The 23,828-nt window shown below is 44.5% G+C and overlaps 1 protein-coding gene across 8 annotated transcripts in view; it reads left to right on the top strand.

Annotated features, from left to right (window-relative positions):
* The window catches only part of nectin1b (nectin cell adhesion molecule 1b), a 141,770-nt gene that overhangs the window by 24,652 nt on the left and 93,290 nt on the right, over window positions 1-23,828 (top strand). The gene's annotated exons all lie outside the window — the stretch shown is intronic.

Genomic DNA, 23,828 nt, shown 5'->3' with positions numbered 1-23,828 from the left:
GAGGACGAGTGAGAGGCTCCGCATATGAAACAATAAACTGGAACGTACGTGGGGGAAATTATCCTCACGCAGCTTGCTTTTGGGTCTGGGGCTCATTAAGGAGGGGCATTGTGGGAAAGTGAGACTGCTCAGTAAAACATGATAAATATTATTGAAGTATTGCAGATGGTTAGGCGCAGGGGAGCACTCTGGAGGGAAACAATACTGAATGGGTATCTCTGTAGTAATTACGCTCTAATTTGCGTTGACGGCAGATGCGATGTTGATGTTTTCTCGAGACTCTCGGCCAAATCTGATTGGTGACAGCGGAGGGGGAGGAGACGAGGCGGCTCGGAGGAGCGGGAGAAAAGGAGGACACGAGAACTTGTGCGTCTAATATGGATGCTTTAAATGTCAGGATTGAATCTGACAGAAATAATCATTTTTAGGAGAGGCTGCGGGGGAGTTTCAGACATTAGTCTCAACAAGCAGACTGAGGTTTCAGGATGGTGTGAAATTAAGGCTGAAATACTCGTGGAAATCTTTTGTTTTCTTATGTAGGTTGACTTTAATTTTTAATATAGCCGAGTTTAATAAATGCTGAAACTATTTTCGAGTCATATGTCTTCATTTTGTGCTAATTTTTAGTGCAAAACCCAAAGCTCTGCAATCACCTATTACCCATGAAACTCAGCTTTATGTGGCAGTGTTATATAGATTGATTGACATTTCTGCATTATGTTGCAGCATCATGCTGCCCATAAAGGGAGTGAGACAATAAGAGCGCGCCTGCTTCAGTCGACTGAGTGTGAAAACAGATAATTTAGCATTTTACGCCCCTCATACGATACAGTTAATAACAGGACAAATGCTGAACTTCTGCCGTAAACTTATTGACGCCAAATCGAACCGTCTGTCCCGGTTGGCTTGGCGGCTTCTCTGTAACCGAACCAATTAGAAGACACAAACATGACAGATCACACCGACGCAGCGCAGAGAAACTGGGCGAACTATATATAAGTGTAGCTGCTGCTCTGAGCGCGGGGCTGGTAATGTCAACACCTCCAAGTGAATTTGCAGCTACAGCGAGATCTGAACAATTTCACCAGCTGTCTCTTGGGTATTCTCCCTCTTTTTTTTTCTCCCCCCTTTGTTTGCTCTTCCCTCATAAGAAATGCACACTGCCAAAGTGTCACTGGGGGTTTTAAATAAATAATCACAAAATGCATTTATTCGATGACAGCTCTGCCTTCTCTTTACCCCCCCTACACTCATCTCAGGAAGTTCAGGTTTGAGCACTGACAGGAAGGACAAGTCCCTGCCTGCACCTACAACCACAAACCAACTGTCTTTTAGTCACTGTTGAAACAATTCCCCATAATTCCACGGGCTCAGCCCACCGAATAGCGCTGCTGTTTAGATGTTGCCATGTGAATATTCCGTGCATGGATCATTCTTCATATCGCAGAACCTGCACAGTTTACACAGACCTTGACATTGCAGATATAAGCGAAGCTGGTGGCATTCAGCAAAACCGTCAAGCTGTGTGGAAGCCATGAGAAAACTCACAATAAAGCCATTTGCTTAAATAGAAAGTGCCAACCAGATGGGTGAGTGAGAGAAAAGGAAGGTCTTTCCTCCACAGTGAGGCTTTATTACCGCCTGCACCGTTTCCCTCCAGTGGCACAGTGTCCTTGGTACAGATGTTGAGATTTCATGTGTGGTTAGAGCATTTTCATAGCCTTTCAGAAACACAGCTCCTCACGGGTAATGGCAGGGGATGGGCGCTGAGTGGCTGTCAAACCTTGAAGCTTGTTTGCACAAAGCAGCGACTGAGGCATTTTTGGCTGCCGGCGGCGCTCGTGGGGTTTTCGAGCTTCTCATATTGGCCATGTCGTGGTCGGTGAAATGTGTAGAAATTATATGCGACTCTGGCCAGAGAGTAGGCTGCGGTAGCAGAGGCCGCCACACCCAGTTCGCCCACATGTCTGCACCAAACCGGGGGAAGAGTACGGTGACATCAGCGGTGGCCCGAGCTGAATAACCGGTCTGTGAACTAGAAGCTCGAAAAGCCGTTAAAGTCGGCCGCGGGTGGTTTAGACTGGTTTGTGTATGTGTGCTTTTGTTAAAGATGTGTTTGTGCAGTGAGTGTTGCCATTGGGCATTTATTTGTTTTGGGGAGAAGCATATTGACTGTGTTATGCAGGCACTATGAAAGCTGTGGATTAGTACGGTGGACTCACAGATGTGCTGTTTCATTGAGAAGCAGCGATTCACTGTCCCGTATAAGTTGTGTAGTTTAGGTTAGTTATATGAGAAACATTAGACATTTGTTGTATTTTAAGAGGAAAATTATTATTGTGTTCACATGGCATATGATACAAATATCATTCCCAGGATTAAAACAAAGAAGAGAAACTTTGAGCAGTGCTGTGAACACATCTGTCTTAATGCAGAAGCCGAAGGATCAGACAAATCCCAGCAGTACTGTAGGACACATGAATTTAGCTCCATACCTGAAGCACATCCACGCTTCATCTTCAAGATGTTCAAGATTAAACTTGGAGCAGAATTTGAACGTGCCACTTACACCTTTCAATTTTTAGCTTAGCGGCAATTTCACTAGGAAAATCGTCCGGCTTTGGAAAGCGGGATCTTTCTTGACACCATTACCTCGCCGTTCTGAAATATCACAATTTCACAGTGGAGATGGTGAAACTGCCTCATCACACCGAGCAGCCCTTTCTGTCTGCTGCTGCTTAGTTTGTACTCGTCTCATGCACAGCTCCTCTATTTTTTCCCCTCCATATTCATTGACCTTAACAGAAACCATTTAAGTTTGTTGTATCTGGTAGTAACTTGTGTGCTTGTTAGTCAGCAGCACATCAAATTTCACTGAACTTGCAGAAGAGCTGGATCATTAAATTTTGGGTTCGTTATGGCTCACTTTAAAATTGCAAGACTAGAAATGTGTGCTGACATGGGCCCTGGCTGGAGTCTGCCCTTTCCCTTGTAGTTTTCTTCTTTTTATGTTTTGCATTCCTCCTCTATCCCATCGTTCCTTGTCAAGAAGCTCCCGTTGAATTGTTTTATCGACCTCCACTGAACCGAAGGCCGCCTCGTCTCCAACTTAATGAACGAGGAGAGACCAAAGTTTAAGCACTAAAACGAGTGCGCTTCTTGATTCCTTGTTGTTTCTGCACAGAGCGTAACTTGTTCACACGGTTTTACTGGACAGAGTCGCTCCGAGCAGCGTGCCCACAGTTCAGTTTTATGTCTCTGAATACTGTAATCCTGTGGGCTGTTTGCTCATACGCACACATCACACAGTGCCGTCTCTTCTCAGCGGCACATCTGCTGACTGCATCTGTGAAGCGGGTGCCAAAGCTGGAAACCAGGTGTGCTGGAGAACATGACCCAAGTATTACACAGAGACTTGTCATTTGTCATGCACAACTCTCATTACTCCCATGACTCTGCACCTCCGTCCAGGCAGCTCTCTGCCAGCTTTGGGCTCGTTGTCTTTGTTAAACTTTGATAAAGACAACCGCGTCACAAACAGAAATTTATTTTAGAATCACTCTGATACCAGCTGCACTTATCTCTCTTTTTCCAGTTTGAAATGCCCTCAGATTCCTATTCCTGTAAAAGGATCAGAAATATGTGCATCAAGGACACGATAACATTTTTGCAACATGATGGGCAAAAGTGCAGATACAGCATGATAACAATGTTCCTGTTAGATTTGGTTCCAGCGAAAACACACGATACTGTAAAAAGAAACGAAAATGCAGAAGCTTAGCGGCGTTTTGCACTTATATAGCGCGTGCTCGTGTTGTTTCATGGGCCAGATGTCTGATATCATGTGAGTGTCGTGGCTTTCATTATGGCTGTCACAGCAGTCAGTGGATTAAACTGGCACTGCTGTGGAAAACAAAGCGTGTTTGTTTCACACGTAGCTGAAGGATACAGTTGGTTTCCAGGTAGTTTCACCATATTTTTCTCACACAGTGGAAACCTTCACATTTTGAAGCTGCCCCCCCCCCCCCCCCCAAAAGAAAAAAAGAAAGCATAAGCAGGACCACACATGCACGGCTGTGAATGCAGGCCTTGTTTACAATCAACAGGCTCCCGGTCCTGACACGATGGCTTTTAGAGATGATCTCTGTGGAGAGACTCCAGCATATGCTTACACAACACTGCAGAATCAAAACAATACACGAGTACAGCAGTGCACTCACTTCTGACTGTGCCTTACCTGCCGTGTCTGCGCAGTTAGATTTAATATAATACGGCTGGATAATATATTTAAATATGAATACAGTGCGGCGCATTGAAGAAGAATAGCACATAATTTACAGTATAAATAGATATTTTGCTTGATGGTCCTTCGCTGTCCCTTAATTAGCGTAATTAAATCATTCAGATGTGTTCTCATCATGGTCTATAAATAAGCCACATTTTTATTCAGCTGCTCCTCAAGGATATTTTCTGCTGCTTTGGTTCCATAATGCAGTTCTAAGCTGTGCACTGATGCTCATATGAAAATTTGATGCACTACACGCTTGGTTCTCCCCCATCGCAGCACAGGGGCAAAACAAGCTTCTCCCTCTTGCATTCCCATTTGATCTGGCATCCCAGCTGTTTCCGTGTTCTCGGTCCTCTCCATCAGGCTCCCGGTTCTTCTCTCTTTCCCCCCTTTTCCTTTTTTGACTTTCCTCGTCTCTTTAAATGTGTGAAAATCATATATTACAGGCTTAGGTCTGGCTCCCTAACACTGCTGTGGTTCTTCCGGATTCTAAAAGGAGCCAGCGAGAAGCTTATGTCTCCTCTTCATGAAAAATTCACCCTTGACTGACCTTTTAGGTGTCAAGAATGGCAGAAGCACTGGAACATGCTTTCTGGGTGCTTTTAAGAAACTACCTGGGGAAAACTGCTTCAGTGTGATAAAAAAGCATTTGCTCTGTTACTCTGGTCACTATTTTTTCCTCGTACTTATTGATTTCAGGAGCTTTAATAGCTCGCTTTCAAAATAAAGACTGAAAATAAAATGCTTAAAAAAAAGAAATCCCTCATTTTCTGCTAAACCGTCGGTGCAGTCTCTCTGGATCACCTCTGGCTCACCTGTGATCGTTCCTCGTTTCACTAAAGGGCCGCTCCTTCGTCAGGACCTCCTTTGTTTACAGCGTGGGTGTTGCACATTCACAAGGTGGAGTGCAGTATATCACTAATGCATGAACGGAGACACAGCAGAAAGCAGAGTTGTCTGATAAAATGATTCTCCGAGGAATGAAAGTGCTCGTCTCTCTCCCCCTTCCTCATCCCACTGTTTGTCTATATTTGTGTTAGTTATTAAACTCCCCCGCCTTCTGTCACTGTGCCATCCTTTTACCGTATTACAGTAGTAGTTCACCCTCACCCTTTCATTAGACAGAGCCTGGACTCTGTTTATTTGTTTTAATCTGGAGAGCTGAAAATGGCCTCCTGTCATATATTTGGTGCAGCTGTGCTGTTTGCGGCCACCAGGGGAGCCCTCCGTGACTCTGTGGACCCTGCAGACCAAATACTCAGCATAAACATGTCAGAGGCAAATCTCAGGGTGATTGCCTCAGCAAGGTCAGTCAAGGACAGTGTAGTCTGAAGGAGAGGACACACACACACGCACACGCACACGCAGTGATGCTGAACAGCAGTTTTATTCCTGCTCTCGCTGTGTTGAACGTATTGAATATTTAGGCGGGATGAAATTTAAATGTCTGCTGTTGTTTTTATTCATCAGCTCCTCAGGGTTCAGAGGGAGGAGGTCATTTCAGGTCAATGAATTGCAAATAGCAGAGACCCTCATTTTTTTTTTTTAATGTAATCCCATCTGCAGGCCCTTTATCTGAATGACTTTTCCCTTCAGTCACAAGTTGCATGGAAAGTATTTAATTTCAGCCTTAAAGGAAGTGAACCTGCCTCCTCTGTGATCTGCACGCTCTCCTCTTTAATATCCTGGCCTGGCGCACTTTTTTCTTTGTTTATTTTCTTGTTTTTTTAATGATCTGATAGATTGATAGTGTCGGGGTCAAAGGCGTTTCTGTTAGATCTTTAAAGGAAATTTCTAAGAAAGAATGAAAATAATGATGGGTTCAAAATTCAGGGCGTTACCACTGTGATAAGAAGGAAATACGGGCAAGAGTTAAAGTGTCAGGCAATTGCTCGACAGCAACTTGTCTAATTATATTAAGTGTCAGTGCAGCTGAAATAGAAACGCCGGCTCTGTCTGTGTCAAATTGTTGCCTCAGATGAAGAGCGAGTGCCAAACAGTGCAGCTTTATTTAATTCATGGCACAGTTTGTTATTACTTATCGTAACATCCATAAAGCTAAGCTCAGATCAGTGCTGCACTGCACGTCTCAGAGTTCACTCGTTAAACTGCTCGGGTGCACATACTCGAAATCTCTTCAGACATGGCTAACTACCTAAGGATTCTCAGCGCTTAGCAAAGGGAACGGCCCAGTAATTAAAATTGCATAATTATTTTGGCTTTGCAATAATCTGTGTAGCGTTTATTAAAGAGCGTTTTCATACTGTGCGAGTTTGAAATGATATTCTCGGGAGTTTTTTATCCCATTTGGAGCTCGTAGAAAGTCTAAATTGTGTAATACGTGAGGTTTGGAGGTTTGCATTCTCCAACAACATGTCACTGTTTCTTTCCATGTTTTTGTTCAGAGTAATTTTGTTTTTCTGCAGGTTTTGTATTGATTCTATAAAACTTTTAGTAGGTGGCAGTCATTTCTAATGGAACACATGGTCAGTGCTTTCAGACTTCAGCCGTTTCCCGCTGATATTCCCAAACAACGCACGGTAACAGCAGCTGAGCTTTACAAGGCCAGCATATTATTTTATTATTTCGATCTCTAATGAAAGCCAAAGCAGCTCCTTACAGTGCACATCAGCCACTCGTGTGTGCATCTACATTTAGCCCTAACTGCACGTGTTGGAGCAATAAAACCCATCAGCTCCTGCTTACACTTCTTTATTTCTGCAGGAGTGTGTGACTCAACACTCCCTGTTTATTGCAGCGTTTCACACTTTAAAGCCTCCTTCCATTTATCAGACTTGGTGGAAATGCATAGCTGTTTTTGTTTCCACAGATAGGATCCGTGCAACTGTTGCCAAATCCAATTAGACTACCATCCACCCTACGGCTAATGAAACTTTTAATTCTCTTATGGTGTCTCATTCTGTAATTGGTTTATGTAGTCAAACCAACAAGCCTTGGACATCTAGACTAGTAATCTGCTAAATCATCCTGTAACAAAGACACAAAGAAAACTTCAAAAAAAAACTTTTGGGACCTCCAGCAGCAGTGTGGTGGATGGAAGAGGCCGGCGGAGACCTGTCAGCGAGTATTTACAGAGGGGTTAGCGGGAACTCCAGCAGATGAAGTCTAAGCTGGAAGAATGATTATACAGTAAAATGGAGGATAGCAACATAATTGCTTTGCTGGGATATGTTCTTACTGTCTTTCAGCCAGTGTGTCTTAACAACCCGCGATCACACAAAATTTATAATTTTCTTAATTCTGAGGTGATAATTGTAGATATTTGACTTTTCTGACAGGGATGCACGCTTCACTTGATTAAGATGAAAGTGATGAACACAAATGTGTGAATGTCATCAGCTACGTCTCCGTAGGCAGCAGCCGCTTAACTTAGACTGGGAAAAGCTGCCGTTATGAGGCGCTTCGTGTTAACTGCTGGCTGCGTTACGCCTATAGAAGTGAAAGACGACGACAACAACAAAAGGAGTCGTTTGCATGAGCTTTACTCCTCAAGAGGCAGTTCTCAGAAAAATCTGCATTGACAGAAGTACATCGTGTGGTATCTTGTGGGGATTGATCACTGTTTGATGTGGATCTGTGCGTAATAAGCATGCAGAGGTTTTGACAGATTCTTACACTGTTGCAATTCTGTCAAGTTCCATGCAAAGAAAAACAGAAATCACAGCAGCTTCGTCCCTGCTTTGTAGAGCTGGGCAGGACGAGCATTTACAGTTACTGTTTCAGCAAACGCGAAGGAGACGCTGAAGTACAGTGGCATAAAGCACTGTACTGTTTCTGATGTGTTGAAAGCACAGCACAAACTAACAACCTTCCAGCACACGCGGCTCTTTGTAACGCTTCTCAGCAGAGGTAAGAAAATTATCACAAAAGTGCAGAAAGCTGTACGATGTGCTTTGAGACCCGTAAATGGTGGTGATGGGCTCTCTAGTGGAGATAGAAACAGCCTATAGAGGTGATCTGAATAACAATCTACACACACACACACACACACACACACCTCAGTCAGAAACCTTCGTTTAGACTGATTTGTGGAACAAGCTTCCTGGAGTTTGAGAGCTCTGCTGTCTGCAATCACAGGACTGACTCACTTTAAGTTGTGCAATGTGATTCATGTCTGGGCAGGTTGGTGACGTTGTTTACGCTCTTCTTCTTGTATTTAAACATCACCAGCTGGCTGCAGCTCGTACATCACGACAGTGCGGATCCTTCAGGTGTTCAGTGGAGTGTGCCGCGCTTGCAGCCGAGCGCGCTGATATAAAGGTTGAGAGCCATCAGCGGAGTTCAGCATTGTTTCATGCGCCCACTCTGACTGGCTTCTCTGTTGTATTGTCTTTATTTTTTTTTCCCCCAACCAACAACCTTGGAGTTGTATCCCGTCACAGTTCATCAGCCAAGCAAAGTCAAGCTGACTGAGCTGTGGGAACGAGGGAAGCGTCACTTCAGCCCGTCCGGGCCCGCTCGCCCTGCGGGGGAGTGGCTGAGCATTTACAAAACCCAGACGCCTCGGCTTCCTGTGACGAAGAGCCGGAGCAGCCGGGGTCTGTCCTTCACCCACCTAATCAGCCAAGGAGTAGGACACAGACCTGGCTGCTCTCTGTCCTGCTAACAAACTGTCAATAAGGAGCCTCGTATGAAATATCATGCTTGATACAGCTGTTTCTGCTTGGCTGGCCTCACGGATGGAGGGCGGGCGCGGCCTTGTCATGTGGCATTCTTCTAACTAGGTCACAACGAGTTTCATTTTAGTGCAGCCGAGCACGATGAGCTTGTAGCCAGAAGATGGGTGAATAAATATTTACCAGGTTTTTTTTTCCTGTTTCTCCCCACAACAGTGGGATTAAAAAAAAAAGATGATACATTTGTATTCATAAAGTAAATAGCATTTCAAAACTATAGTGAAATTGTGGTGGGCATGATAATTGCTAAATAACTAAGTGTTTGGGGAATAGGAAGACATTGCACTGTTAATTACTGTACACCACCAATGTTCCCACCTCTCAGAAAAATGTCTTTGATCATTGCTGCAATAAAAAAAATGCAGTTAAATCTAAACGAAGCTGCTATTAATAATCATTTGTTGGTTAATTCACCTTCATTAGGAGCTGTAAGCTGAGATGTTAATAAAATGCTCTCGTGGACTGAACACGTTTACAGATGCACGTATTTTCTGCTGTCATTGTTCAGAGCAAACTCACAGTGTTTTCTAACAGCTCTACAGTATAAACATAAACATATTTACCCATAATTTAAATCCAGTATCCAGTGAAAATGATACGTGAAGGGAGAAAAGTGCTCAGGTAAGGCATGTGCCATTATACGGTTTCACATTAGACTATGTAAAGTGTGTCCTCATCAGCCACCACATTAGCATAATAAATGTAAACAGCATCACCGGAGAGGCGGTTGATTAGTATGAAGCAGTCGAGCCCGTTAAAACAAAAACCCTCTTATTGTCTCTGCCCTGCACCAACCCTGAGTCTCCAGCATCTGCATTTCCATGGACACGAGCACATCTATTATGTATGAAGGGTCGGCTGTGTCACGGTATAGCACGTGAGGATCACACTGCAGCTGAGCAGGAACAGATAAAAAGCAGTGAAACGCAGAAACCCTCACCCACTCCACTGGCCTTCATCACTCACTGAGTTACTGGAGGTTTTCCAGGACAGTGACAGTTTGTGATGGCTTGGCAGGAGTCTTGCATGTATTTTGAGACTAAAGAGTTTTCTATTGTACTCTGGTATGATGAGTGTAAACAAATACACTGGATTTCCTTCAAGCTGGATTTATGCTGCGTTCATGGTGCGTCTGAAACGGTCAGACCGCTTCGATATTGGAGACTCCTGTTATCCGCAGCTGATACTCAAAGCTGTGATTAGTCTGCAGTGGGGGCATTAAAGGTAAGCGAGGCCCTGCCTTAAAAATGTCAATATTTAAGCCCAAATTACACCAACGAGCCCCAGCATCACCCATCGGGGCACGGACACCGGACTGCTGCCCTGTGCTGTCAGGCGTGCACAGTTCAGATGCTAAAAGGATGCTAGCTGTTAGCGTCTCTGGTGATTAAATCCCGGATGAGTGAAGAATAATCTCCTGTCAGCTGTTTTCATGGTGTCTCTGAAACCTGCGTGGCTTCTGTTGTAGCCGCAGCTCTCACAAACAGCCGGTTCACCCAGACATAGAATGATTAATGATTATTTGTTTTGCTTTCTTTCCTCATCCTAAACATATCCATCATTCTGAAATTAATACTAGCTGTAATTACCACACTGATATGCATGGCAGATTATTGAACAACACTCTCACACAAAATTATAAATAACTTTAAACAAGATTAAACGCACTGTTATGCCCATAAGGGATGCACCTGTCTCAGCTCACTGGCCTTTATTTTCCTCTGGCCTGCACTAGCCCATATGTCGGGTCTTATTCTAGCATCCATTCACAACACGACATTTTGAGCGCACAAATGCAGTTTTGTCAGTTGTCCAGACACCTCCACTGGGCTCGTTTCTGCTCCAGTGTTTTCTACCAGCACTGCGAGTATGGGATTGTACGACTGAGTGAGTGAGTGTAGGAGTGCAGGGTGCACTGGCAATCTGTGAAGGATACTGTGAGTATAAAACATCTTCACCAGCTTAGAATCAGCTGCTTTTTATTTGCTTTATTTGTACAATAACTTAAGTATATATATAATGACAGTAGGCAAAGATCTGTATTCATACTGTGAAAATCACATATATTACATGCCCTGTGTTAGAGATGAAGTTTTTTTCTTCATTATGCAAGTAGCCCCCCCCCCCCCGCCCGCCCCTCCCCCTGCACTTTTGACCCTGCTTTCAGACCAGCTCCTAAAAATAAAACGAAAAAAAAATAATGCATACATGAGGAATGTCCAAAGAGCAGCTGCGAATGGAGATGTGACCCAGCACTTCACCAACACCATCACATCCTCCTCCTGCAAAGCCACTTTCACACCTACTGCAAAACACCACCGGGAAAGTGTGAACTTGCTTCTTTCACCTCAGTGCTGTGCTACATCTTCATCAGACTTCTAAGAGTGGAAAATCGTGAGTTTAGTGATTGAGTAATCCACTGCAATTTAGATATTTGCTGAGAGGCCTCATTAACCAGTACATTGACAAAAAATCTTGTTTTTTTTTAATGACAGAAATGTTTGCATTTACAGAACAAACCAGGAGTTCCTATTATGATCATTCTTGTTTGTTCTTTGGGACGGATGGATGGATGGGTGGGTGGGTGGGTGGGTGGATGGATGGATGGATGGATGGGTGGGTGGATGGGTGGATGGATGGATGGGTGGGTGGGTGGGTGGATGGATGGGTGGATGGATGGATGGGTGGGTGGGTGGGTGGGTGGATGGATGGATGGATGGGCTTTCTTTCCTCGCTGCAAACAGAAACAAGACTCCATCCATCCTCATAAGCAGCAGAAATAAGTTTACAAGCAGTTAATCTGATAAACACAATGCATCTTTTTTGTGCACTGAATCATATCAAGAAATACCATCTAGGTGACTCTGTGAGAAATGGAAACCTGTGAAAATGGAAGTACTCTGGAGACGAAAGTAGGGATGAGTGGTGTGTGGGACGTGGTCTGAGATATCTTTCGGTAAGTCAGCCAACCTTTGAGGTCTTATCCCGTGGCTAAAGCTATGGTATTAGGTTTCATTTTATAGATTACTGTGGGATGTCAAAAGAAGAACATTTTCTCCTCAGTGAACTTGGGAGTGGAAAGCCTACCAGAAGGGATCAAATTGGTAAGGTATCCACAGAAGCAGGTATCTTAATTCGCTATCACCCAAACTCAGGCTGAAGTAAATAGAAATGTCCATTTCTGGATTATGACTCCAGAGAGTGTGGGCAGCTGTAAAAGAAAACTGCTTCCAACTAAACAGAAACGGTGCGGCCGTGACGCTGTAAAATCTGTGATTCGGGTAACTTATGTGGAGAGGCTTCAAGTGAACTTCAAAGATCTCTTTAATGATCTGTAATCCTTTGGCAAATCTTGAGTGGGCAGCCCTGCTTTCCAAGTTCTTTTTAACAGGATGTTGAAATCCATGATGAAATTAAGTCTGACGCTGGAAAAAAAATAAATACATTGCAGCATGTGCCTGTCAGTCTGCATTTGACTCCAGACACTTTCTAAGTGAAGAAAGGGCCGGCCATTGCCACTGTAGCTGTGCACAAAACCACGAGAAAGGAAGAGAGAAGTGAAAAGAGGAAGAGGGAAGTGAAATGTTCTTTGGATGCCAAAGCAGCTCTGAGTCACACACACCCAAAAAAAACTGTCTAGGTTGTGTCTTAATGGAGCCATTGATCCTGTGCCAGTGGAGGACACACCCACCAGGGGACTGGCTCACAGCGAGGAGACAGGTGTTCGCTCGATATCTGTCCCACTTCTCTGACCTTAAAGCTTTTAATCAGCTCTGCCAGGGAGCTTGTCAATCCTGTCAAACAATGAGCAGTTCATAGTGGAGGCGCAGTAAGGGAAGGCAACTTGAGGGTAAGAGCTCTAAATAATGCTGCTGCAGCCCTGAGGAAGAAACCTGCACACGCAGTGGACGGCTGTTTTGTCCACTGCACCGGTTCCTGCGTCTAAACCCCGTCAGCAGATTTCAAAGGCCGTTAATGTCGGAGGCAGAGCTTCACATAAGTGACTTCACCTGGGATAATATTTGTTCATGGCTGCAAGAAAAAGCTCGGATTAGCTTCCGTACTATCACTTAGAAAGACACTGACATCATGGGATGTGGTACCCTTGCCTGTTGATATAATAATGACTCTAATCAGATTTTTTTCTTCCAAAGAAGCAGGATGTTTCCCCATTGGCTGAGTGACAGTGACTTCAATATGACCTAATTGAGTTGTTGTATCTCCCTTTGACTGCCTGCTTCGTTTTCCCTGCGTCTGATCAATAGTAATACACTATCAGGGTTTGTCAGCTATATTTTCTTTCTTTGTTTCATCAAAGCTGTCAAATCGGTCAAAACCAGTTCCATTCTCGCCTGCCTCGTTCCACCATATGCTCTCCTGCATTTCAAGTCTGAATGGGAATGCTGTGAAGTTTAACTACAGAGCAGCTTTTTAGTACAGAGGGTAATTATGTAGCTGCTTTCTTCTTCTGCTGCTTCTTCCGCCACAGCGGATCATCTGCCTCCACTTCACCTGATCCTTAGCATCCAGCCCTCTGCGTGCTGCATCTTCTCTGTGGTCCAGTATATCCACTGTCCCTCCTCTGCACATGCCCAAACCATCTCAGCTTTACTTCGCTAACTTACAGGCTGAACGGTGTCCGAGCTGCTCGGCCTGAGCTGGCCCTCTGATATGCTCGTTTCTAATCCTGTTCGTCCTGGTCGCTCCCAATCAAAATCTTGACCTCTTCCACTCTGCTGCTTCCAGGTTCTCCAAACCATCACAGCAGGTCTCACTACCATCTTGCAAACTTTCCCTTTCACGCTTGCTGCTATCCCGTCACAAATCACCCCTGACACTCGTCTGCACTCTCTCACCTTATGCACTGTGCTTTGGATGACTGACCTCAGATAGTTAAACTAATCCACCTTCACTACCTCTGCTCCTTCACTGTCTCCTTCTCATCCACACAGGTATTCTGTCCCACTGACTTTCATTCCTCTCCTCTTCAGAGCATGCCTCCACCTCTGCAGGCCCTGGTCCACCTGCTCTCAGTACAGATCACCACTGGCTGTGTGCAGCTGTCACTGTTGGCCTAATTGTGCCACATGTTTTCACCAGTCAGGAGCAGCCCCCCCCCCCCCCCCCCCCCCCCCCCCGCACTTTTTGTTCTCCTTAAGTTTGAAATTGCACAAGACGCTCACGGGGACTAAAAGTGTTGCAAACACACTCCTCAGTTTTGAACAACAAAAACAACATACAGTTAAAAAATAAAATGAACACGAGTTAATTTTTTTATACTCCAAGCTCACAGCCCACCCAATGCAGTGGTTTCAGATGAAACAGAGAAATCCAGAGAGAGGCATCTCATGATTTCTGATTCCTATGATTGATTACTGCTCCCATTCTTTCTCCTTTCGGTCCCTTTTTAGAAATGCCTGTCCTGTTTTTCTTGCGGCGTTCCATCTTTGAAAATGCACCAAATGGTTTTTGTATCCTGGGCCCTTGTGTCAATAGACATTGTTAGACATCTAACGAGCAGTGGAGACTGGGGTAACTTATACCACCCGACTCAGTTTTCAGGCTCCTTTCCCCTTGCTGTGGCTTTGTGGTTCACTACTTATGTCTACGTGCCAGTTGCTTTTCTCTTGAAAGGCCAGTTGCAAACCGTGCAGGCACTGATCTTTCTGTTTTTAAACTTTGCTTCAAATAATAACGCTTCAATATGAAGAAGGAGAAGCATAGAAACCTGGAAAGAAAAATAGCTGTCCATAAAATAAGTTTTGTGTATTTTACTCTTGCTCACAGTTCTGTGTGTAATGGCCATAATAGATGTGGTGTCAGAATGACATCAAATCCAAGATCAGAGATATTTCATAATACCCTGCTGAGGCTTTTTTTTACTGAAAGATGCTGCACGGAAACATACTAAGCTGTGAGAAAATACTGTATATGGTTAAGCTCGAACACTCAAACACTGGTGGGAAAGACAATACTTGATCCCAGCTGGAAAGCACATGCAGCAGAATATGAACATGGTCCTGAGATGTGGTGAGCATTCCGACGGTTATATGTATGTGGAACATGGAGCCTCACTTGCCTTGGAAAGAGGGGCTGTGGTCATGGTTTAGGAAATGGTTCAGCCCTGGTCTCGGAGTTCTGCCGAGAACCGCTGGATTTCATAGAGCTTCATGATCAAAACACACATGAAAAGGAGATTTTGGCAAAGGCCAGTCTCAGCATTTATGCGCAAACCTTGTGTGTAGCCATTTCTACCACATGTTAGTATCAATCTTGTGTTTTTGTTTACATGTCACGCTGCTGTTGATGCTTCTACTGTAACTTCTCTCATCCCCCCCCCCATCATGTCATTCTTTTCAGGAAGCTTATTCAGAGTCAGGATTTACATGAGAAGAGGGAAAACTGAAAAAGGCCTGAATTCTTCTGCCAGCCGTGCAGTGTCACAGTTAAACAGCAGCGAGGAATGCCTATTAATATCTACATGCATTACCAGTGTGGAAAATAATTTAAATAACAAGATAAGATAACATGTTCAGGGATAAAGTACATCTAGCATATCTAACTTTATCAGCTTAAGTAACTGCACACATGCATTCCTGCAGTGGTGAGATCAGGATACTAATCCATGTCTAAAAGATGTTCCTGCAGGCCAAAATTCATAATCGTGTTTATTTGTACTTAATTCCTTGCGCACGTGCACAAAGATGACTTGTCTGTAGTGGATCGGCGGTGCCGCTGAGTTGCTTTTGTTGCTTACAGTTAGAAGACCATCAGACATGGTGCAGGGGCTGCTAATCTGCAGCGTAGCTATTGTGACAGCATATCCTGAGCAAATGCGCAGCATTTTCTGGGTCCCATGGCAATCGTGACTCAGACACATACTAAGTGTGCTTGTTAATTGATAGCAGACTGGGGCTTCAGCCCACTTCCCACTCCAGCTGGAGTGTGAATTCCCTCTCCTATATGTTAATGGATCTGTTGTATAAATGGCCTGCTCCAGCAATGCTGGAGAAAAATAGCACCAACAAGACTAGCTGTGTGCACATTGCCCCCACTGTCCTGTTTGTGTCCCAACTACAATTAGAGATGCACTTTGATGACTGCCAGCTCTTCTATTTTTCTCTGCACGTCCTTAAAAATGTATGATATGCACAGCTTTAATTTGTTTCAAGAAATCTACAGAGGTTACTCAGAGTGGAAATGTCAGAAAAAATCACAAGTGTCTCTAATCAAATATTGATTGTGCGCTCTCTTTCCTTGGTTTAATAAGCCACTGGTCATGCAACAGTGCTTCTCGCTACGGTTGTACTGGACCTATTTATCCTCGAAAGGCTTCTCCAAGCCTGTACGCCTGCAAGATATCAGCTGGCCTTTGCTGGGCAACAAAAAAGAGAGAAAAGGAACAAAAACTCTACCAATAAAGGTCGACGGAGGTCAGACACACAAAAAAATCCGATATTCTGTGTTCTCACTGAGTATTTCTAAAGGTCACCTTGCATGTGGCGTATAGATTTACACCCATACAATGTTGTTTTGACTGAGCATGCCGAAGATTCCCACATCCAGTGCCCATTCCCGTTCTTATGCACATGCCAATAATTGATCATCCAGTTTCAGCTGAATGGTTGTTTGATTTTTGAAATCTTAATGTTTTATAATGTATCCAACACAAGTGCTTGGCATAATCACATGGAAATATTCAGTGTTTGTACTCTATGCAAGACTTATCTTTACTTGTGGACAATGGAACAGATGGTGTGAGAGAAGGATTTGTCATGCATGGTTGTCCAGGGCCAGACTCTTTCTCAGCACTTTTTGGCAGGACTTTATATGCATTTCATGCCGTGTTTGCAGAGTGCTTAGCAGAGGTATAGGGTACTGCTGTGGGTGCTGGCTTAGACATCCTATACTCCCCATCCCAGTATCATTCTTATACATAATCCGTATGCTTCATTGTCCTGTGCATATTGAGTCAAGGTGTTCCCAGGTTTACTGATATTTCTTCATTTTTAAAAAGGAAAAAAATGTTATGTTCATCTTTTTTTGGGGGGGGGGGGGGGCAGCATGGTGGCGCAGTGGTTAGCACTGTTGCCTCACATCTAAAAGGTTTGGGTTCAAATCCACCTTGGCCCAGGTACCCTGGCTTCCTCCCACAGTCCAAAGGCATGCAGTTAGTGAGGTTAGGTTACCTGGTGATTCTCAACTGCCCGTAGGTGTGGCTTAAAGGAGTGTTGACCCACTAAATGTCAAATTAATGTGAATCTAATTAATGTGTACTGTTCCTTTAGCGTTTTAGTCTGAATGCTGCGTGCTAACCTGAGGCGTTCTCCTGCAGCACGTGTTATGTTGACTGTGCCAAACGTATACATGGACGTAGCTTCTTTGTCACCCTGTGCTAATGCAGCGCCGTCTCTCCTCTGCTTTAATATCCTGAGTGCTGTAATCTGCTCACCGCGTCTGACCCACTACGTGTCACTCTCACTGCTTACCCTCCTCCTTAACTCCCCAAAATCCTCTGCATCACATTTATGTAACCCCACCCCTCAACTCCTCCGTGCTCCGAGCTGATACCTGCAGTCGCTGTGGCTCAGCCTGTCTGAGACCATAATGCGTTGCTTTGCAGTTCGCCCGTGGCCCCCTTTTTATTTATTGATCGGCTCGTTCCTGTTAAGACATCCAGCAGCTGCTCTTGCTTGAAAGCCCAGGGAAACTTTTGCATTATTGAAACATAACCAGCTCACATCATTGTGCGCGCTAACCCACTCTGTGGACGAGACGCTTTGTTAACTAATTGTTTGGTCTTTGTAAGCGGTCCCCAGCATCATGGCTTTGAGAGCTGTCTGATAAAGCCTGCTATTAGCTAGATGTTATTGCTCTTATACACAGCACAGCATCTGCTTTGTGATACCACACGTGCAGAAACACCTGGATCTGATCCCAGTATCAGTCAGCCGCACACGTCTCTAACGCTTACAGTCAGTCGCTGACCAAGAGGAAGGTTATTGCTGCTTTTCACTTCACCAGCCTTTTGTTTACTGACAGTTGTTTGCTATCTGGTATCAGCGGATGATGTCATCTCGCCATTTGGTCAGGTAACGTCAGCTCTGTTTATTTTGTGTCGTAGACCCGAAACCATGGTGGCCTTGTTTAGTTAAGCTGCAGGCTGAGGGAGGAGGGTCAGAGCTCTGTGATGCTGTGTTTACACTCAGTACGTGCTACTCTCTCTCTCTCTCTCTCTCTCTCTGGAGGGCAAAAGCCTTATTTTTGGCCAAGCTTTATTTGTCATTGCCTCGGTCAAAGACAACTAAAATCCCAAACTGCTTCTAGCTTATTTCCTGCTAGACTGGAATAAAACACACACACACACACACATATTAATTACTGAAAATCCACAGGCACTGCTATCCACTTTATGCTTTAAATCCAAAGGGTATTGTGAGAGGTTCCCAAAAAAAGTGCATAATAAACTCCACTGTGTCTTCTAGATTTGCTTCTTTGAAACAGTCTGATAACAAAATGGAGCAGTGATGTTTTCCGCTTTTTCATTCAAGGATGAATCATTATCCCGCTGAACTAAGATGAGAAGCTCTGTTGCAGGCAAAGTGATGCATCCCCTTGACATTTGAAACGCCTTAAAGCTGCTCGAGGGGCATGTGTGTGTGTGTGTGTGTGGGCTCGTGCACTGAACCCCGTGTTGCTTTACAAACGATGGCTGCAGCTACATTAGGTGAGAGCCTGTGTGCATAGCCGAGTAGCCGATACTACACACCGCCAGCCTGACAGCAGTTTTACAGCCCTGGTGGAAAACACACGACTACTGTGCGTCTGCAGTCGGCCGTTACACTCCTCTCCCACTCAAACTGCCATCGCAAACAGTTCAAATGAAACGCAGAGTGCTGCCCGTGGAGCCGTCCCAAGTTGGGAAGTTGCCTAACATAATAAATATTTCCGATAATCATTAACATTTACAGCGCGGCAGATGTTACATTGTCCTCAATGAACGTGTGTGTTGTACAAAAAAAAAAAAGGCATTTCAAATTTGAACCAGATAGTGGGAAATTATGCGCGGGGTACTAACCATCTGTTCCAGGGAGGGTTTGCTCGCCTCTGCAGTTGAATGTTTGCTTCGGGAGGCAGAGGGTAAAGAGAGCTGCTTTGGCAGGTACGCCACTGTTTACCCAGGAGACCTGGCTGAAGCACCATCAAATAGTGTCTGAGTGTAGATTAAAACAAATTCTCTGACACGCACGGCTCTGTCTCAAAACGCTAAATGGCCGCGGTCAATAAAAAGCAGCAGTACACAAAGCATATGGCTTATCCTTTTAAATGAAGAGCCCTATCTGTTTGTACTAAAGCTTTGGGGAGAGTAAGATCCCAGTCGCCTCTAAGAAGAATACCATAATTTATTTTAGAAATCATTTTGGAAATCTCTTCTATTTGTCATAAAACATGAACAAAATACCACCACAAGAGCTCTAAATTACTCACTGACGGAAAAAAGAATAAAATTGTCCTACCAGGGGAATAAACACGCTGCTAATGGGAGGTTTCTGTGTGTGTGTGTGAGACAGTAGGTTTGGACTCCCCCTAAACACCCCATGTGTGGTCATGAATAGGGGAGCATGGAGGACTGTGCCATTGCCGTGGGAACTGGGACTACATTAAACAGTCATTATCCCGCGCGGCTCAGGCCATGTTTTATCTATCAGCATCCCACTTAAGCAACAATGGAGTGGAGTAAGCAAAGCATATCAGGCATGAGGAGATGATGTGTTTTCATATGATAAGCTTTAAAGCTGCACTTGGCAAGAAGTTTATACCAAAATACTGAACGTCTGTAGGGGAGCTACGCTGTTGTGTCACTGAAATCTTTGGCATATTTGCTTAAGTGAAATTATTTTATGGCTGCGGGGATCTTCCCTTGTTTAAGCAAGCGGCACTCTTTACAGTAAAAACCGAAAGTCTCGCTCATTTCCGCCCTCCAGAGAAGATGGCATTTAAGTCCAAAAAGAATCGATGACATCACGTCACCCATTTGGGGGTTTTTGAAGCGTTCACACTTCAAACGCAGACGTCTCGCTGCCGTTTGGGACCGACAGCGTGCCGAGTTGCACCGGTGCAGCTTTAAATAGAAGACATTAATGAGTGCTTCTTCTAAAATATGCATTCGGCTCTATTTAATCTTTGCCTTCCTCACGTTGCAACAGCTCGAGGTGAATTATTCTGAACTTTATTTGACTCGGGCACAATGGCTTCCTTTGGATGCACAATGCTGAAGTAGGCGATAACTGTCTTTGAAACGTGGCCAGTTTGGCTAATAAGAGACTACAGTGTTACACATCAGCTGGGAGAGAAGGTCCTTCCTGGTCTTCTAGGAGATGGTGGGCCTGTTTCCAATATTATATATATGTATTTATTTGATCATGCTTGTCCTAGAATGAGGTCTGTCTAAATCCTGCCCTGAACAACATATGAGCTGATCTGTGTTTGGCCAATAATCAATGTTAAATGTGTACATCCTTCATGTAAGCTTATCACAGACAGGAATTCACTGTGTTATTTTTTGTTTTATCTTTTTCCCCCACCTGAGTAATAAAGTGTTTCGATGCGACTCATTTGAATGCATTCTCCATTTTCCTGGACGTCGTCCACGTACCACAGAGAGGCCATTTGACTGAAGGCTTTAATTTGGTGCAGCTTCCAATGCACAATGTCCAACGCGCCATATGCAAACAACACAAAGCACATGCTTTTCCTTTCTGCCTGGCAGGCCAGATTTTATTACAGTTGAACGTTGCGTGCACGGCTCTGTGCCGAGGCCTTGGGAGTCTCCTGCTATCAGTGCAGGGCCAGACGGCACAGCAGCTGTTTTAATACTGCCCCTTATGTCCCCGTTGATCCAAGTCAGCTCACCTGGTGAGAATCAAGCCGCTGTTTGTTTTTTTTTTTTAATATTTTGCCAGCTTGGATATACTTTCTGCTTTGTTTGTTTGTCCTATCGCTTTCCCTTCCAGAAACAGGGCTCCTCTCTCCTTTGGCAACTCTTAAGGCAGAGCCTAGCCTATCCACAGGTGTATTAGAGCATGACTGTTCCCCCAATCATCCTCTTGTCAGTGTGAGAACAAAGCAGCAGCAGCAGCACAAGCAATAATGCCAGCCAGCCTCAAACCAGTAGCACACCTACAGTTCTCCCTAAAGCTCCGCCCACCTCTTTGTCTCGCTCTCCCCCCTCGCCTGTCCTCTGCCTATCTCTGTCACCGTTTTTCTCTTCTGTTTTTTGCACCACTGGCTTTCATTAAGTCCCACTACAACCCACCTTCTTATAAGCCCTCGCATGTATGTGGCTGTGCTCTCTATGGCATTTGCCACTCTGTTATGTAGTCTGTAATTATAGCGCTACTCTGTGCTCAGCCAAAGAGTCCAACAGTCCTTGAGTGAAAGGGGTCCCAGTGGGCGCCTCTGGTCCTTTGCAGGGTGAATTTGGGCTCTGACTGTATAATTATGCCTGTTCCTCGAGTTTCCATTTGCATGAGCCACGGTTTGTTTGATTCGATCTGCGGTGGTAGCATCAGAAGAAAGAAGGAAGGAAGAGCAGAGCGAGGGGGGGGGGGGGGGCTTCTTCTGGCCCCTGCCACTATTGTTTTAGCACTGAATTGGGTGAGGTCTGGCCAGGTATATATTTATGAGTCCTTTAGAGCCCCCGCCGCACGCTCGCAGCTCCCCCGCTTCAGACCAACTTAAGATTAAACTTTAACTAGTGTTGTCACACAGTAAATTGTGTTTGCTATTTCAAAAATATCATACTATAGCTGCCACAACTGGTAATCTAAGCTGTGATAAAATGGAGTAAAGCATTGCCCTGGGGTGCACAAGGACACAGGTGGCTCTCAAGGTACAGATGACAAGGTTGCCAGTCCTCTCTGTCAAACTGCATTAGTAAATCAATCTGTCATCTTCAAATCCCCCCAAAGTCTAAATCTCTACAGAGAGGGTCTTGCTGATGTGGTCAGAAGGAAATGAAAGATGATGTGCACTCAGTAACTTCAAAAGGTTGTCACTTTGTTTTTTTTTTTTTATGTGATTTGATGTAGGCAGCAAAGGCAGCATTTGAGTGAAAGCACATAACAATAGATCGAAATTGCCTTTCTCTCATAATGCATTGCTTCCCAGCATCAGCCATTCAACCTGAGAGTTCTCAGCCTGCTGAGAAAAAATACATTGTTAATCTTAATGGTCTTCTACCCAGAGTCTGCACCATTTCCTCTCTACATGCATGTGCTGGGCTCGATGTCCTTTGGCTGACTACCTGCCGTTTTTACAAGAAAAATCTTAACAGTCGCTGCCGGTGCTTATGACAGTTTGACAGCCTACGTACACAGAATTCGTCTCGTCTCTGCTTCAGATCCTTACATAGTTGAAGATCAACTGCAGCAGATATTATAGTGCGTGAGTGTATATAGAAATTTTTTTCACGTGTTCTTACACATTTTAAAGCCCCCTGTGGAAACTTTATTTCCGAGGGCAGCGATTATCCATCACTGCGATGCAGTTATTCAGTGTTAAAGAGCCGCTCTGCTTGCGGTGCATATGTTTAGGCCCCACTTCTCTACTTGAGACCACAACATGTTTTCACTCTGTTTATGACTGGATCCACTGGTGGCTTTATGAGTCCTGTGTGATTAACAGGAATCTGAGTCTTTCTTCCTGCGGGTACTTGTCTATCCGTAGAAGATAATTATGGCTGCAGCTGGTTGTAAATACGAGCGCAGTCAGGGGTTGTCAGTCCAGGAAACGGGACATCATCAGACTTCACCTGGAAACAGCCATAAACGGAGCCCGAGATAACAAAGACGTGCTGAAGACAACAGGATGTAGGTGCCCTGCGATGGCACATCTGTTCAGACTGCTGTCACTGCAGAAACCAAAGAAGGACTGTTATTACACATTTATAAAACGCACTAGTTACCTTAAGAGTGCACAGTTTGTTTAATTAATCAGATATTCAGATTTGGAAATGAGATTGGAGACTGAGATGACCCAAAGACGCTCTGTTCACAACAACAACAAAAACAACAAAAAGTAGCAAATCATCGATTTCGACACGTTGGAATAGTGACCGAGGGAGCGACTCGTGTAATTTAATATTGTCATTTAATTTCTGTCTCATCGCTCCGGTCCTCGATAAAAGCGTGGAGGCTGTAAGGAAATCAAACTGCTTATGTTAAATAAAAAGCAAACAAGCGTTACAGAGAAAAAGTATTTGAGAGTTCAGTTTAGCACGAGGTCAACGCAGGCCCGAGAGACTAAACCAGAGGTGCATCCTCTCTAATTGACCTTTTATTTTGCTACCACACAGGCTCAGATAGTAAGGGAGGAGTGCCTAATTGCTGGGTTCCTTTAATACAGCTAATGTGTGTGTTCTCATTGTTTTGAGTGCTTACACAGGGCTACACATTGTTTCTCCTAATAGGAGCTCCAGGCAGTCATTGAAGTATTTGTGAGTAAAAAGTAATTAAAATTACAATGGGCTACCCAGTGTGTTGCTGGGTTGGTGGAGGAGAGAGCAGCAGACGACGGCTTGGCTCCAGCTCGCTGCCCCTGTACTCATTCATTAGTGATGCATTGGTTCTCGCGCGGCCCTCCCACCTCATCAGAAACAGCACCTTTGTGGACAAAGACGGGCTTGTATGGATGTGCCCATTATGTTAATAACAACTCCCCCAGCTTTTGCACACAACGGCCACCGTGAACCAACTTTTTTTATGTATATGGAGCAGATATCATATCTGTGGCACACAGGTGTGTGTGGCTCAATCCACGAGTCTGACTTGTGAGTGTTGTGC

This window comes from Archocentrus centrarchus, chromosome 13, assembly GCF_007364275.1.
Source record: "Archocentrus centrarchus isolate MPI-CPG fArcCen1 chromosome 13, fArcCen1, whole genome shotgun sequence".
NCBI lineage: Eukaryota > Metazoa > Chordata > Actinopteri > Cichliformes > Cichlidae > Archocentrus > Archocentrus centrarchus.
The sequence above is the reverse complement of the archived record's forward strand: the minus strand, read 5'-3'. Positions and strand labels throughout refer to the sequence as shown.